This window comes from Schistocerca cancellata, chromosome 4 (assembly GCF_023864275.1).
Source record: "Schistocerca cancellata isolate TAMUIC-IGC-003103 chromosome 4, iqSchCanc2.1, whole genome shotgun sequence".
NCBI lineage: Eukaryota > Metazoa > Arthropoda > Insecta > Orthoptera > Acrididae > Schistocerca > Schistocerca cancellata.
The window spans coordinates 633,450,474-633,467,026 of record NC_064629.1 but is presented as its reverse complement, the minus strand read 5'-3'; positions in this window follow the sequence as shown (position 1 = coordinate 633,467,026).

Sequence of the window (16,553 nt, the reverse complement as noted above, 5' to 3'; positions counted from 1 at the left end):
CAAAAATGTTGAAATGTCAATTTTCGAGCCTTTATCTTGAACGTGAATAGTTAAATTATTGTAAAGAGGAGTTTATGTTTGACTCTATCACAGTTACAGTCACCCCTTGCCACATATTTCTTAGAACGAAGTGAACCCAATAGCTCATTTTAATACGGAAATACACCGATGAGCACAAATACGAGGGTTATTTGGAAAGTATGGTCCGGTCAGTCACAAAATGGGAACCACAGTGATAATCAAAAATGTTTTATTTGCAACAGTTAGGTACACCTTCCACCTACTTCTCTTCATAGTCACCGCTCCGACTTAGACATTTATCGTAGTGTGGTTCAAACTTTCCCTCTGTGCTGTTCTGAAGCTCGTTGGCCTTGCCATAATGTTGTCTTCACAGCCAGCGGTTGAGGAAGAGCATCTTCATTGCCCCTGCAGAGTGCGGCCGAGAATTATCATGAAGAAGGAAATGCATGACAGTTACACTAAGTGGGGTTGCATGAAATCAGGCTAAGTCTCTTAGGAGGCACTCGTACTTGGCGGGAGACACTATTTATTTTGGCATTTTTTCATGCTCACTGTGGGCTCAGAACACAAAACAGCGACGTGACTCGATCGGCGGGCATATTAGAGAAGCCGACTGACACATCTGTGCAAAGTTTCATTGGATTTTCACTGTGGTTTCGATTTCGCAACCGAGCAGACCTACTTTCCGAATAATCCTCGTGTCATTATAACTGCACACTGTGAGACTGAAAGCCATCTGGTTTCAATGCGGACACATGACATGGGGTTCAGAAGAGTATCTAAAGAGAAATAGATGGATGGGGAATCATTTTTGAGACGATGCTAGCCGCAATTAGGGAAACCGACTGCGTAAGCCACGTCGACAAAAAGCGGATTGTCATGGCCCAGCGCTTCGGAACGATTATCTTGCAAACCGCGGATGATGATGATGATGATGTTTGGTTTGTGGGGCGCTCAACTGCGTGGTTACCAGCGTCCGTACAACTTCCCAACCTTTGCTCAGTCCAATTTCGCCACTTTCCTGGATGATTATGAAATGATGAGGACAACACAAACACCCAGTCATCTCGAGGCAGGTGAAAATCCCTGACCCCGCCGGGAATCGAACCCGGGACCCCGTGCTCGGGAAGCGAGAACGCTACCGCGAGACCACGAGCGGCGGACGCAAACCGCGGAGTTGGTCTACTGTTCGCATGCAGATGTCATGAGCATCTATCGAGACTGAGTGAAGGACGGTGAATCCACGAGTAGGCGACATGGTGTTCGGACAGGGAAGGTTGGAGGCTTGGCTGCTCTGTAAAGCAGCACAGGTGGCGACCTTTAACATCTGCCTATAAAAAATAGTGCTGGTGCAGCACAAGTGTTTCGGAGCACCTCGTTGAGCACACGGTGTCAAACATGGGGCTACGCAGCAAACGACCACTTTGTTTCTAAGTTGACCCAACCACAACGTCAGTCATGAGCGTAGTGGGCACGGGATGATGAAGATTGGGCCATGGTTCAATGGACACGTGTCGCTTGGTCATGCGTGTTCCGGCGTAACGACAAGCGCCGGCACGGAAATCAAGAACGCAACCGGAGAGAAGGCTGTGAGACGACGTCAGCCAATAGTAAGCCGACTAGGACCGCACCACGACAGGAGTGGCCTCTATCCGAAGAGAATATAAGCGCCACTCCTGCCAGCCACGGCCGGTCAGTAGAAGAGAGGCACTAGCAGACGCGTACTAGTAGACCTGGACACTAGAAGAGAGGACTGAGCTGTGACTTGTGATGCTTATGAACATGTGTGATTTATTTGCATGGACATTGTATATAACGAAGGATATTGATTATTTGCGTGTCGCCAATTGCTTGCGACCCAAAGTTAAGTATTGTCAGTCTACTTTATTGTAACAAAAACTATTAATGTGATTTGCTTGCATTGTTATTTAGCTATCCGAGAAAGCATCATCCTTTAGGCACCCTATAAGAGACGAGTGGGCAGGAAACCACAATATGAATCACGTTTGTAGCCACCCCATGTCGATGGTCGTGTCCAGACACACTGTCACCCAAGCTAACGGTTGCTCAAAACATGTACCACGCCACGGACGCAAGCCGATGATCGCAATATTACGCTGTGGGAAACATTCACTTGAGTTTCCGTTGTACCTGTGCTAGCAATGGAAGGTACCGTGACAGCTGTGACATGAACATTACGGCGGTCGAACTGCATCTCTTCATTCTTTATGTCTATCCCGACAGCTATGGCTTTTTCCAGCGTGATAACTGTTGATATCACAAGGCCAGAATCATTCTTCACTGATATAAGGAGCATGATACTGAACTGACTTAAATGTCGTGGCAACCAAATTCTTCTGATCCGAACCAGAGTAAACACTATCTCTTACATATCGTTCTCATAGGGACCGAAAAGATAAATTACATTAATTACAGCGTGCACAGAGGCATTTAACCAATCATTCGCCCCGTGGTCTGCACGTTAATAAAACGGAAAAAAGCCTTACGGGATGCTAAAATGGGACGTACCTCCGCCATACACTGAATAGGGTTGCATAGTGCCGATGTAGATGTAAATGGAAGAACAAAAAACAAAGATGTGAAATGTTTGCATCTTGAAGAGACTTCTTCAGAGGTCTTCACGTACTCATTCTTACTTCCCAATACATTTAACATTAATGGTCTTTGTTAGCCATAGTGTAAATAACTTCCAGTGTACTGTGACTCACAAGACCACAAAGAAAGACGCAACACTAATTTGGTGAAAACTGCTTCTTTCTTAATCATACTGAATATATACCAGTCTTCTGCCACTACCACCTTCATATCTACATGTCATGTTCATATTTGTATTTATGTGTGTGTAATAGTTAGCTACTTTGGGAACAAAAAGACAAAATTTGCCTTCAGAGGTGCCGTACTTCTGATAGAAACAAGCAAAGTAGCTTAGCTTCAAGAAATAATAGTTCCTTCGTCAGGGTAGAGAGAGGGATATTCTGTGAAGGTTAAAAAGGAATGGCAGGTCATTCAGACCCCAATGTGAGAGGAACCCACCTGTAGTGAGAACAAGCGAAGTAGAACTATCCAGAACCAAAAACGGTGCCCAGTGACTGCAAGAGAGCACAGGTCACCCCTGTCTGCAAGTAGGGCACAGGAAGAGATCCAAAACTCTATCTTCTATCTAACTGATATCTGTCTGTTGTAGAATCCTAGAACATACTCTGAGAGCGAACAGAATGATCTCCACCATGCCAACTAGCACTGATTCGGAAAACATCGATCATGCGAAACACAGCTAGTACATTCCTCACGAGATCATAAAAAGCCGTGGATCAAGGCAGTCAGGTGGTTGCTGTATTTCTGGACTTCCAAAAAGCGTTCCACTTCTTGCACATCAAGGATTATTATCAAGTGTAACATTATGTGGAGTATCAAGAGCAATAGCATGAACAGTAGCATATCTATTTTTTTTGTAAATATGTATTCTTCTTATATGATATGTTCAACATTCTTGAGGATCTTTTCGCTGTGGATCTTTGTAACAAAAAGTACATCTTATCTAATCTAACAACAAAATTTATGAATGGACTGAGGTTTCCTCGGAGAGAGGAGAGGACGCGGTACGTTATCTTTGATGGTAAATCATCAACAGAAGTAGAAGTGTTTTCCAGCGTGCACCAGAGAAGCGTTTTGAAACACTTGTTGTTCATACTGTATATTAATGACCTGACAGACAATGTTAGTCGTAATCTCAGACTTTTCGCTGTTGGTGCAAATAACTATAATGATGTACTATTTGAAGAAAACTACACAAATATCCAGTCAGAGCTACATATAATTCGAAAGTGGTATAAATATTGGAAATTGTTTTAAATGTTCATAAATTTAAAATTTTACAGTCCACGAAACTTCATCAGTGAATCACAATTGGAATTAGCTGACTTGTACAAAACACCTGGGTGTAAGAATTTGCTAGAATCCTCCTTCCCTTTCCGGTTCACTGTTTCCAGCCAACGCCAGAACGGGATTGGCATGGTGTATCTCCAACATTCGCCAAGAACAAACCATGTCTTTTGTAGGCTATTACTGCGATGGGATCGCCACTCCCAAATAGAGTTTAAAGCTACTGCCGGCACCCTGGGAAGTTATCAGTGTACCTTTCAGTCTGCGTCTACAGTTCATCGCATGTCGTTTGTCGAAGTGTTTGTTCACTGTGTAACTGAAGTGGGACGTGGGGACCAGCTCAATATGTACCTAGGTGAATGTGTAAATTTACCTAAAGACACGGAGAGACTAGCCTAAACACAAGCTCCTGTCGTTAATCCGCGAGACTGATTCGATCTGGGACCGGCATGCCTCCTCATGTCCCGGAAGGGCGTATATTAACGCACTCGGGTATCCGGGGAGAATAATTTGTAGGCATATGAAATCGAAAAATGACGTAAGCTCAGTCATGATAAGGCAGGCCGTAGACATCAATTCATTGGCAGGATACGGGGAAAACGTTAAGCTCTCTACAAAGAAGACTGGTTACGAATGATTTGTGCGTCCCATCTTAGGTTACCAATAAAGTTCGTGGAACCCATGCAAAATAGGATTAATAGGACACATTGAATAAATGCCAAGAAGAATTACACAAAATTATCACAGGTTAGTATGACTCATGGTAGAGAGTAACAGAAATGCTGAAAACTCCGAAACTGCAAAGCTTGAAGATGGATGACAATTATCCTGCAAGAGCCTACTCACAAAGGTTCGACAACCAGTGTCGTTCCCATACGAATTGTGAAGACAATATTAAACTAATTACAGCGCACAACGAGAATTTAAGCAATCATTCTCCACACAAATTGTTATTGGAACGGGAAGGAACCGTAACATGTGGTATCATGCTAAGTACTCTCAGCATGCTCTTCACAGTTGTTTGCAGAATATATATGTAGATATAGATGTAGATCTTCGATGCTGTCTGGTGCTTGCTCCGCGCCCACTGACCACCTGTATGTAATTTTCGGAAATTTCGTGTTGCAGACATCTGATGCCACACGTCTCCGGCAAGCTACCAATGACTTGTTGATCGATTCCATGTAGAACTGCTGCTGTATTGCGTTAGAAACGTGGATCATAATGCTATTAACAGATGGTCATAATGTTTTGGTTCATCACTGCCGCTCTGAGTTCTGCAGTGCATAGCTGTGAACTAAAATACCGAAAATAATTATGCCGAAATATCCCAACGCAGGATCGTCAATGATTGCTTTGTGAACGTAACATAATTTGAGATAAGCTCATGTTGAGTAAAGTCCGTATATCTGTTGTACATAAGTTTCTTCAAAGTTGGCATGTGACTAGCGTCATGAAAATTTTCACATCTGGTAATATAGTAGTAGCACTAGAGCAAGAGGAGGAGGAATGGCTGGCGAACGTAGTGGCGGTTTACAAGTTTTTTTATCACTATCCTTTCATATTGTAGTGCAAGGTTTCTTCTTTTTTAGGTTTTTTGTACTCGTCCTTGATGTAACTAAGAGGAAGTCTCATAGATGTTCTTTCATATGTCTTGTAAATATACCTGAAAGATGCATTTCATAATTTTTTATAATAGTTATCCCTCTACGAAATTTTATATTTTTATTAGTTACGTATATTTGTAAATTCAATAGCTGCGTTGTAACAGGTTTTTCCATATTCTTCGTGCATGCTACGATTACTTACTGGGACAAAAAAAAATGGCTCAAATGGCTCTGAGCACTATGGGACTTAACTTCTGAGATCATCAGTCCCTAGAACTTAGAACTACTTAAACCTAACTAACCTAAGGACATCATCCATGCCCGAGGCAGGATTCGAACCTGCGACCTTAGCGGTCGCGCGGTTCCAGACTGTAGCGCATAGAACCGCTCGGCCACTCCGGCCGGCTTACGGGGACATAAAGTCATTTTCTCAATTCGTATTTATATATCGACGTCTTCACACATAACAGATGCACGCTGATTGTTTTGTGAGACACAAAATATTCGCAGTCAAAACTGTTTGTTTCACGTCCTATTTTCAGTAATTTGTTAGAGGTATCTCTTTGGCATTTATTTGTAACGTAACATATACTCATATCAGAGAACCAAAAATCTCGTCATGGATGCCGACCGTTAGTTTATTGATATACACTCCTGGAAATTGAAATAAGAACACCGTGAATTCATTGTCCCAGGAAGGGGAAACTTTATTGACACATTCCTGGGATCAGATACATCACATGATCACACTGACAGAACCACAGGCACATAGACACAGGCAACAGAGCATGCACAATGTCGGCACTAGTACAGTGTATATCCACCTTTCGCAGCAATGCAGGCTGCTATTCTCCCATGGAGACGATCGTAGAGATGCTGGATGTAGTCCTGTGGATCGGCTTGCCATGCCATTTCCACCTGGCGCCTCAGTTGGACCAGCGTTCGTGCTGGACGTGCAGACCGCGTGAGACGACGCTTCATCCAGTCCCAAACATGCTCAATGGGGGACAGATCCGGAGATCTTGCTGGCCAGGGTAGTTGACTTACACCTTCTAGAGCACGTTGGGTGGCACGGGATACATGCGGACGTGCATTGTCCTGTTGGAACAGCAAGTTCCCTTGCCGGTCTAGGAATGCTAGAACGATGGGTTCGATGACGGTTTGGATGTACCGTGCACTATTCAGTGTCCCCTCGACGATCACCAGTGGTGTACGGCCAGTGTAGGAGATCGCTCCCCACACCATGATGCCCGGTGTTGGCCCTGTGTGCCTCGGTCGTATGCAGTCCTGATTGTGGCGCTCACCTGCACGGCGCCAAACACGCATACGACCATCATTGGCACCAAGGCAGAAGCGACTCTCATCGCTGAAGACGACACGTCTCCATTCGTCCCTCCATTCACGCCTGTCGCGACACCACTGGAGGCGGGCTGCACGATGTTGGGGCGTGAGCGGAAGACGGCCTAACGGTGTGCGGGACCGTAGCCCAGCTTCATGGAGACGGTTGCGAATGGTCCTCGCCGATACCCCAGGAGCAACAGTGTCCCTAATTTGCTGGGAAGTGGCGTTGCGGTCCCCTACGGCACTGCGTAGGATCCTACGGTCTTGGCGTGCATCCGTGCGTCGCTGCGGTCCGGTCCCAGGTCGACGGGCGCGTGCACCTTCCGCCGACCACTGGCGACAACATCGATGTACTGTGGAGACCTCACGTCCCACGTGTTGAGCAATTCGGCGGTACGTCCACCCGGCCTCCCGCATGCCCACTATACGCCCTCGCTCAAAGTCCGTCAACTGCACATACAGTTCACGTCCACGCTGTCGCGGCATGCTACCAGTGTTAAAGACTGTGATGGAGCTCCGTATGCCACGGCAAACTGGCTGACACTGACGGCGGCAGTGCACAAATGCTGCGCAGCTAGCGCCATTCGACGGCCAACACCGCGGTTCCTGGTGTGTCCGCTGTGCCGTGCGTGTGATCATTGCTTGTACAGCCCTCTCGCAGTGTCCGGAGCAAGTATGGTGGGTCTGACACACCGGTGTCAGTGTGTTCTTTTTTCCATTTCCAGGAGTGTATTACATTTTATTTTATGAGCCTCCCTGCGCAAACCCCCACTTACTGCAAGAACCCGATATTTCGGAGTTCACACATAATTCACGCCAAGGTACGAGGGGCGACAACAAGTAAGGCAACTTTTCTTTGTTTGGTCCGCCTGTTCCGGTTGGAAATAAATGTAAAATTTGTTGTGGGACATAGTGGAGTATTACCGCTTCAGCCCCTATAGTTTGGTGAAGTTGCGATTGGTGGCTGCACTGTACGTAGCCTTCAAAATGGCGTCTGTAGTGGAGATAAGTTCCAAACAGAGAGCTGTCATTGACTTTCTTTTCACGGAAAATCAGAACATCGCAGATATTCATGGGCACTTGCAGAATGTCCATGGATACCTGGCAGTGAAAAAAAAAACACGGTAAGTCGTTTGACGAGGCATCTGTCATCTTCGCAACAAGGTCGCATAAACCTGTCCCGTCTCTCACGTGCTGATCGGTCGCGCACAGCTGTGACCCCTGCAATGTTGGAACGTTCGGAAACTCTCATTCTAGGTGACGGACGGATCACAATCAAACACCTCACTGCTCAGCTGGACGTCTCTGTTGGTAGTGCTGACAAACTCGTCCACCATTTGGGTTGCTCAAAGGTATGTGCCTGTTGGGTTCCTCAACGCCTAATAGCAGACTATAAAGTACAGAGAAGGACCGTCTGTCGGGGATTTATTGTGCGTTACGTGGCTGATCTTGACAATTTTTTAGTAGAATACAGTCACAGGCCCTGAAACGTGAGCTCATACCTCAGAACCGGAAACAAAACGGTAATCTATGGTATGGCGCCACTCCATTCTTCGAGGAAAATGTTCAAAGCCACATCGTCAGCTGTTAAAGTCATGTTGACGTACTTCTGGGACTCTGAATGGGTTATTCTGTTTGTTATCCTCCCTCATAGAGCAACGATCATCTCTGAAGTTCACTACTGGCCATTAAAATTGCTACACCACGAAGATGACGTGCTACAGACGCGAAATTTAACCGACGGGAAGAAGATGCTGTGATATGCAAATGATTAGCTTTTCAGAGCATTCACACAAGGTTGGCGCCGGTGGCGATACCTAAAACGTGATGACATGAGGAAAGTTTCCAACCGATTTCTCATACACAACCAGCAGTTGAGCGGCGTTGCCTGGTGAAACGTTGTTGTGATGCCTCGTGTAAGGAGGAGAAATGCGTACCATCACGTTTCCGACTTTGGTAAAGGTCGGTTTGTAGCCTATCGCGATTGCGGCTTATCGTATCACGACATTGCCGCTCGCGTTGGTCGAGATCCAATGACTGTTAGCAGAATATGGAATCGGTGGGTTCAGGAGGGTAATACGGAACGCCGTGCTGGATCCCACCGGCCTCGTACCACTAGCAGTCGAGATGACAGGCATCTTATCCGCATGGCTGTAACGGATAGTGCAGCCACGTCTCGATCCCTGAGTTAGCAGATGAGGACGTTTGCAAGACAACAACCACCTGCATGAACAGTTCGACGACGTTTGCAGCAGCATGGACTATCAGCTCGGAGACCATGGCTACGGTTACCCCTGACGGTGCATCACAGACAGGAGCGCCTGCGATGGTGAACTCAACGACGAACCTGGGTGCACGAATGGCAAAACGTCATATTTTCGGATGAATCCTGGTTCTGTTTACAGCATCATGATGGCCACATCCATGTTAGGTGACATCGCGGTGAAAGAACATTGGAAGCGTGTATTCGTCATCGCCATATTGGCGTATCACCCAGCGTGATGGTATGGGGTGCCATTGGTTACACGTCTCGGTCACCTCTTGTTAGCATTGACGCCACTTTTAACAGTGGACGTTACATTTCAGATGTGTTACGACCCGTGGCTCTACCCTTCATTGGATCCCTGCGAAACACTACATTTCAGCAGGATAATGCACGACCGCATGTTGAAGGTCCTGTACGGGCGATTCCGGATACAGAAAATGTTTGACTGCTGCCCTGGCCAGCAAATTCTCCAGATCTCTCACCAATTGAAAATGTCTGGTCAATGGTGGCCGAGCAACTGGCTCGTCACAATACGCCAGTCGCTACCCTTGATGAACTGTGGTATCGTGTTGAAGCTGCATGGGCAGCTGTACCTGTACACGCCATCCAAGCTCTGTTTGACTCAATGCCCAGACGTATCAAGGCCGTTATTACGGCCAGAGGCGGTTGTTCTGGGTACTGATTTCTCAGGATCTATGTACCCGAATTGCGTGAAAACGTAATCACATGTCTGTTCTAGTATAATATATTTGTCCAATGAATACCCGTTTATCATCTGCATTTCTTCTTGGTGCAGCAATTTTAATGGCCAGTAGTGTACTACCTGTTACGGGCGCGTTTCTACACATTCTACACAGAGGAAAGAGTAAAAATAAATTTCTGAGTATTGAACAACTGGAAACTGAATTAACAGGAAGTTGCTGAGAAAGCAGAGAATTTTGCACACTTGTTTTAAACTTAATCACCGCCCCGCTGACAAACAGAAATTATCCGAAATGAAAGCAGCTGTCAAAAGATCAATGAGAGATTCTTCTAACGAATTTCAAAGCAATATTTTATATGTAGATTCTAAAAATAATCCCAAAAAATTTTGGTAGTATGTAAATCTGTTCATATGGTTCAAATGGCTCTGAGCACTATGGGACTTAACATCTATGGTCATCAGTCCCCTAGAACTTAGAACTACTTAAACCTAACTAACCTAAGGACAGCACACAACAGCGAGCCATCACGAGGCAGAGAAAATCCCTGACCCCGCCGAGAATCGAACCCGGGAACCCGGGCGTGGGAAGCGAGAACGCTACCGCACGACCACGAGATGCGGGCTGTAAATCTGTCAACGCTGCAAATAAATAATTACCTTCTCTTGCTGACAGTACGGGTAATGTAACGGATGATGATAAACAGAAGGCCGAAATTCTAAAAATAGCTTTCAAAAACTCGTTTACGGTAGAGGACTGTAGCACCATTCCCCCTTTCAGTTATCGAACAAACGCAAGGATGGCTGACATAGTGTTTAGTGTATCTGGGATTGTAAAACAGTTAAGATTCTTAGACGCCAGGAAGGCATCTGGCCCAGACGGTACCCCCGTAAAATTATATGTTGACTATGCTACAAATATAGCACCATTCTTATCCATTATTTATCAGAGATCATTGGAACAGCTGAAAGTTCCACGGGTCTGGAAGAAGGCCCAGGTCATAGCAATCTATAAAAAGGGTAGAAAATCGGATGCACATAATAACCGGCCAACTTCACTGACATCGATTTGTTGTAGATTCATGGAACATATTTTTTGTTCAGACATAATGACCTTTCTAGACTCTGAGAAACTCACCTGCAGAAACTCGCACGGTTTTAAGAAACAGCGATCATGCGATACACAGCTAGCTCTCTTTGTACATGATATATAACAGGCTCTAGATAGTGTCTCCCAGGTTGATGCCATATTCCTTGACTTTCGAAAGGCGTTCGACTCAGTTGCGCACTGTCGCTTGTTCCAAAAAGTGCGCGCTTACGATCTATCTGATGATATATGAGGTTGGACACAAAGTTTTTTAAAAGACAGAGAGCAGTATGTCGTCCTGACTGGGGATACTTCAACAGAAACAAGCGTAACATCAGGTGTGCCCCAAGGCAGCGTTATAGATCCACTGCTTTTTATGATCTCCTAAACGATCTGGTTCATGGTGTTGACAGCGGCATTAGACTGTTTGTCGATGGTGCTGTAGTCTACAGGAAAGTAGTATCACACGAAAGTTGTGCACAAATCAATGAGAATTTGCAGAAAATAAATGCGTGGTGTAATGACTGCCAGTTATCTCTCAATATTAGCAAGTGTAGCCTACTGCTTATAACAAGGCGAAAATCCCCATTAATGTACGAGTACAAAATAAATGCTCAGTCTTTGGAAGCGGTAACATCCGTCAAGTATCTGGATATGGCTGTTCGAAATGATTTCGAATGTAACGATGAGATTACACAAGTAACGGGTAAGGCGAACTCTAGATTGCTGTTTATTGGTAGAATCCTGAAGCGATACAGTCTTTCAACAAAGGAAATTGCTTACAATACTTCAGTTCGTCCAGTCTGAGAGTATTGTTCGTCTGTATGGGACCCTTACCAGTTGGGTCTGATTCAAGAGGTTGAGAAGATCCAAAGAAGACCGGCAAGATTCGTGACTGTTACATTTAGCCATCGCGAGAGCGTTACAAATCCTTTAGAAAGTTTGAGGTGGGATACACTTGCAGATAGACGACACGCTAAACGCAAGAGGCTGCTCACTATATTCCAAAATCCGATCTTCGCCGAAGATGTAGAGCATAAATAATTACCACCAACTTTCAAACCGTGCAATGATCACCATTCAAAGATAAGGGAAATTAGAGCTCGTAATGAGGCGTTCAGACAATCGTTTTTTCCTAGTGCGATCCGCGAGTGGAACAGAGGGGGGGGGGGGAGGGGGAATTATGACTTTGTCGCGAATAGTGCACTCCGCCACACACTCCTTGGTGGCTAGCGGAGTGTATATGTAGATGTAGATGCCGACTGGAGATTATTCTAGAAAATGTATCGAACGCAAATGAGTAGTTTAATTCAGTTCAGGAATTGACTCTCATAGATATATGAAACAATTGTTAATAGTGATAAAAATTTCATTTTCGGAACGACTGTACTGTGTTACCCACTGAAACAAAAACCTGCTTTGATAACCACACGCGTTAGCACGCCGCTTCCAGGATTGTGGAAAGCTCACAGCTCCGAATGGAATCCACCATATTTGGATGTGGTTTTTCGGCAGGTTCCCACATCCGAAAATGTGAATTCTGGGCTGGTATCCACTGCTCGCTTCAGCTGAATGATTCGCAAACACTTCCAAAACATTCTCACACTACACTTTCAGGTGGGATAATACTAGACGCAGGCAGATGGGGTACACAAATTCTAGCCCAGAAGCCACTGCCAATGACGTTGCCAAATCCAGGTTAACGTGATGACCCCGTGAAGATACGATATAAGGCCAGGATAACGAAGTTCCATTGACACCAACCCAGAGAGTGTGTACCGTAATGAAACAATACTAACATTCAGCACATTTGCAACGAAATTAATTCTGTAGACGGCCTCTAAAATAATATTTTTATTCAGCTTACTCAACTTTTTTCTCTGTCCGTAATGAAGCAATTAAGTTTAGATTTTTAACATTTTGTTCACGTCGAACTGATTAAGGACGGTGATATTTTTGTGTGTATGCCTCTGGGTTTTATCTTTGTGCCGACGGCTTGCTGTAATATTGACAAGCAAACTTCTGTATAAAATGCTCCACTGGTAATTAAATTTCTCTTTTCACTGGAAAATCAATATGTATCGTTACACATCTCTGATGCAACCCACAGCGCAATAAACACGGTTTAAACTGCAGTGGAACATTACTATGTGTTTGACTAAATACGAGCCATTATCTGTGGTGGCATTTAAACACATCAGCAACATTGAAGGATAGGTAACAGTCTGCTCAATAGCCAAAGCTGCGGCAGTGGCCAACAGTAGTGTAGCAAGATAACTGTGGGAGCTACAGCGTGTGCACTGATCCCGGATTATTGGAATTATTGCAGCTGACGGACGATCCTGTGTACCCAAGTGGATTTCTGCCTGTCGCGAGCTACTGTGATGAACGCGTTTCTCCGGTTCATGGCATGCAGCAGGCAGTGCAATAACTTATAGACATACGTCACGGCAGGACTCTGTACTGACAGAGATACAACAGCTTCTGGTTTAAATGAAGGATTTGTCGAAAGGGTTGACTTGGTGAAACACATACTGTAAAGCAAGCCGAATCCGTAGAGTTCAAATGTATAGCTGCTATTTAGTGTCCCTCTGTCATGTTCTTAATTTTTCTACGGTTTACAGTCCCTTGTCGATTATGCGATTTGCCTCCAACAAAGTTCATTTAGAAAAAGCAGCATGAAAAACAAAAATGAACGAAGTATGTGAAACACTGCAATCGGCATTACCAATAATATAACTTATATTTTATGATTCTGTGTAAAATAAACAAACTTCTGAACTAAAGGGGCCGATACAACTGTGTTAAGCCTCTCTGACCACAGCTTCCCCACATTCACCTCTATCGCAGCACCAATGCCAGTATGAACCGAAATGGCACGCCACAGCTAATCCACTTCTGGATCATCGATTTTTTTGTCAGACACGAACTTATTCGTACACTGATTTGCGCTCTCTCATGACGACAGTGCACAGTGGAAATTTCTGTCACTGCTCTATTCCGTTTGACGACCTTCTAGTGCATGAGCTTTACGTAACTCGATCTCAACAGCTACAAAAGAGAGGGTGCTTCTGGGCTTACGAGTGGCCAGCTTTTTCTCCTGTTATACCCTGAAGTTGTTTATACTTCAGAAATTTCTACAGTGTTTTAAATTCTCACAAAAGTTAGTTTGTATGAAAACTTAATAAATTTTTTGATTTACCAGTATCCAACGCATTATTTTTCGACGTAATCTTGTGCACACTCAGGCACTCCTCCCAGTCTCGCACCAGTTTATCCCAAATCACTGTCAAACTCAAGGGTTGGAAAAACACGAGTAAAAACTACGAGAAATGTATACCTGAACATAAATTCAGATGTTTGCCAAACCCGCAGGTTGCCCTGTTGCATCTGACCACGAACAGAATCTGTGCCATCTCCTTAACACGTTGTGGGTGTCAGTCGTGGTCAGAACAGAGATATGTGTAGTGGAAAATACATTACGCCTAGCTAAGTGAAATTGAGTGTTGGCAAATTGTTGGTGCTCGTATGGTGGGCGCTTCTGTAGCTGTGGTAGCCGAGGTGTTTGGTGTTTCAAGAGGCGTCGTATTGAAGATTAATCCAGCATACTGGGAAAGCGGAGAAAGATGTCACAACGCTGACGAAAATGTGCGTTAAGTGTCTTTGAACTCGATTATGACGAAAAATAAGAGAACGACAGCTAAAGTCACTGCAGAACTGAATTTCACAGTCGCGAACCCAGTCAGCGCCAAAACAACACGAAGCTAGCTCCCTAAACAGGGTGAGTTGCAGAAACAGTCATCAGTGAGGCAAATGCTCGTAACTGAAAAACATCGTGCCGAATGAACTGTGGATTGATCGAAGAAAGTCATTTGGTCGGCAGAGCCTTGTTGCGCATTGTTTCCATCTTCTGATTTGCGTCTCAAGAGTGAAAGTGGGAGAGGGCTCGGTGATGATTTAGACAGTCACATCGTGGTATTCCATGGGCTTCATGGTTACTCAGAAAGGCTCATTACTGTCAAGGATCATGTGATCATTGTAGCTGGTTAGGTACATACCATGGTAGTTACCCCTCCTCAAAGGTGATGCTGTGTTCCTAGACGACAGGGCCTCTGTTCACACAGCTCCCATCGTCGAAGACTAGTTTTGTGAGCTCGAGGATGAATTGTCGCATCTCCCCTGGCCTTCACAGTCGCCAGATCTCAATATTATTGTGCATTTGTTGCGTACCACCTGCGTCACTGTTACAGGACCTTCATTTTTTAGAAAAACTGGCGCGTACTTGCTCGTAGAAACGTATCCATCTCATATTATTGGATACCAAACCTTTTTGCCTAATCCTACAAAATCACGACATACACTTTCCATTGACGTCAACTGTCCGATAGACGCCCATGTTTATATCGCGCAGGCTACTGCAGTCATATTTAATTGGCAAGGAGAAAAGCTGGTGGCATTATATCTCTGGTCACCAGACTGTGTCATTGCTCTTCGATCAATTTCAGCTGTTACGCGGAATTTTTTGAAGTTAGTTGGTCAAATTCCGTTAAAGAGAAGATTTCACTTGGTTGTTTCGTAGGTTTTATAGGTTTTATTCGAGATAAGTAACCTTCAGGCGAGCTCCGAATTTCATCCCACTCCTCCTCGATATCGATGTCAACAACACAAATGCGATACTACAAACTAGAAGCGTTCTTTACATACAGTCACATCAAACAGTGACACGTGAGACTAACAGTTACACATAGTAAGCAAAGGACCAATAATCCTGGTGTCAGAAGTACCTTCCCGATTACCCAAAAGGACAACAGTCCCCCAGCCTGTTGTGGTATGCAACTTCCTTTCTTAAGTAGTAATCCGAGCCCAGTGCTTCACAGCATGCGGCGTTCATTTCCTATCTTTTGTCAGGGTGCCTTAAACTGTACAGGAGAAATAGATGCTGCTTCCTCGAAACAATAAAGTGGCTTGCTGATCCATAACAGTACTCAGTTATTTGTGTATCCACTTTAATAGTGGACCAACTACGTTAAACACAAGCCAAATTTTGTGTAAGGTAGCGAATAATATAATGTCGCTAAGAACGATCATTCGGCAGTGAGTTTTGTAAGATACCTTCTTCTGGGAGCTTTGAAATGTTATAGGTCTGCTGTGCAGGAAAATACTTTTTGGATTTAGTAATGCAACACACCTGGTGACAGTGTTAACATCGTGATTACGAGCACGTGTTAGATAAGGATAGCTTTTGAATTGCCGATGTATCAAGCCTCAATCACGGCATAGCATTAGTGTGGACATAGCACTCGTAATACACAGATTCACATACCATGCCCTTTACGATGATTTAACCTCTTTGAACGAAGCAAAACATGAATTTTCAGAGTTTATGGGATCATTTATATAAGAGGTACAGGAGAGACCTGTCCAGCTGCTGGACCTGTTAGGACAGTAGCTTCAAGTGATGACACTATTTCTCATAGTTATAATCTGTGAATGGGTAGTATTCGAAAGTTTTAGGTGATTTAGATTCTTCATCGACATCTACATCTATATCTACATAGATACTCCGCAACCAACCGTACGGGGCGTGGAGGAGGGTACGCCATACCACTGCTATTTATATCCCTTCCT